The sequence below is a fragment of the Chiloscyllium plagiosum genome, chromosome 13, assembly GCF_004010195.1.
Source record: "Chiloscyllium plagiosum isolate BGI_BamShark_2017 chromosome 13, ASM401019v2, whole genome shotgun sequence".
NCBI lineage: Eukaryota > Metazoa > Chordata > Chondrichthyes > Orectolobiformes > Hemiscylliidae > Chiloscyllium > Chiloscyllium plagiosum.
In genome coordinates, this window is record NC_057722.1 from 26,665,620 (window position 1) to 26,667,788 (window position 2,169).

Sequence of the window (2,169 nt, forward strand, 5' to 3'; positions counted from 1 at the left end):
GTCCCAACCCTCGAACTCAGCACCACCTTCCTAACCTGCAATCTTCTTCCTGACCTCTCCGTCCCCACCTCCACTCCGGCCTATCACCCTCACCTTAACCTCCTTCCAGCTATCGCATTTCCAAAGCCCCTCCCCCAAGTCCCTCCTCCCTACCTTTTATCCTAGCCTGCTTGGCACACTTTCCTCATTCCTGAAGAAGGGCTTATGCCCGAAACGTCAATTCTCCTGTTCCTTGGATGCTGCCTGACCTGCTGCGCTTTTCCAGCAACACATTTTCAGCTCATGGAGAGAACAGATTAGGGCCTGAAAAGGAATGAGACGTAATGTCTGACCCTCATTCAAAACCTCTGCAATAATGTCTATCAATGTTAAAGTAACCTGTTAAGTTTGCTAACATGCAATAAAATGTATCTTGCTGACCAGAAAGGAGTCTTTAGTTTAGCTGATGTAGTCATGCAGCAGAACATTGCCTAGAATTGGCCACTCCACAGAAAGCAGAACAAATTCAACTCAATCAATTATTGTACCATCAGTCTACACTCAATCATCAGCAAAGTGATGGATGGAGTCGTTCTCAGTGCTTCCAAGTTCTATTCAGCTTCAGTTCTGCCAGGATCATTTAGTTCTTGACCTCATGAAGTCTTGTCCAAAATAAACAAAAGATCACTTCACTAGAGGTGAGGTGAGAGTGACATCAAACTGGAAATTTACTGAGAATGCCACTCTAATAAAACTGGAGTCTATGGGAACTGGGGGATAGCTTTCAGCTGCTTAGCCTCATACCGAGCACAAATAACGCTGGTTGTGGTTGTTGGAGTTCATCATCTCAGTTTCAGTACAATGGGTACACTCTGTCGGAGTTCATCAGAGTAGAATCCTAGGTGCTTTATTATTGAACTTGCCATCAACAGAAAGTCAGAAATGGAAATCTTCACTGATGGTTGCATAATGATGAGGACCATTCATGACTCCACAGATTCAAAAGCAAACCATATCTAAATATCCAGGCTTGGGTAGATAACTGGGAAGTAAATGATACACAAGTGCCAGGAAATGAACATCTTCAACAGTAATCTAACGAGCTTCCCTTGACAGTCAAAGGCCTGATCATCACTGAATCTCTGCTATTAACATTTGGGGAGTTTACCATTGACCAGAAACTGAATGGACCAGCCATAAAAATAGTATAGATAAAAAAGCAAGTCAGAAGCTATGATTTCTTTTGTAATTAGCTCACACACTATGTCTATCCATCATATGTAAAGTGAAATCAGGTGTGCAATGGAATATTGTTTACTTGTCAGGATAAACACAGCTCAAACAACACCAAGAAACTCAATACCGTACAGGACAAAGCAACTCATTTATTTGACACTGTATTCACTACTGTCAACATTCAATCCTTTCACAACTAACACACTGTGGCAGCAGATTGTACCAATTACAAGATGAACTGCAGCAACTAAACCTTTGGCACCATTTTCCAAACCTGAAAGCACCACCACCTGGACAATAGGACAGCAGAACAACACCTGTACAGGTTGCCTTGTATGTCATACACTGTCTTGACTTAGAAGTATATCATTGTTACTTCACTGTCACTGAGTCAAAATCCTGGACTCCTTTCCTTAAAGAACTGTGGGTGTTGATGCACCCCAGAGACTGCAGCAGTTTAGGAAGGCAGTTCACCACCATCTTCTTGAAGCTAATTAGGGAAAGGCAATAAATGCTGGCCCAGCCAAATGAGCATATCAAATCTCAGGAAAGGGAGAAAACAATTATAGAATTTCAGTGAATGGAGTTAAGGAAAGATTTTAAGGAAGAGAGCAGGAAAGGATTAACAAAACTGCAAAAAGTGATTGCAGAAATTCCATTTTTGGGGTGTAATTTTCAGAATTATAGCTCTCTAAATTAACAATTCAAGATGGCGGCAGACTAGGAGGTTTCAGCCGGAGCTAGTCCACTCTGTCCGATTTTTTCTCTTTGTTTCTCTCTTTGCATTTCTTTTCTTCTTCCTTCTCCCAGCCTCAGCATGGACCTGGTGAAGCATCCTCAGCATGGCGGTTCCCAGCCCAATGTCTGAGGGGGCTGGCAGCGAAAGCTGCACACAGTGTATACCCAGCGATCAGAGGCTGCGAGTGGGTCCTGCCTGGGCACGTTCTGAAAGCA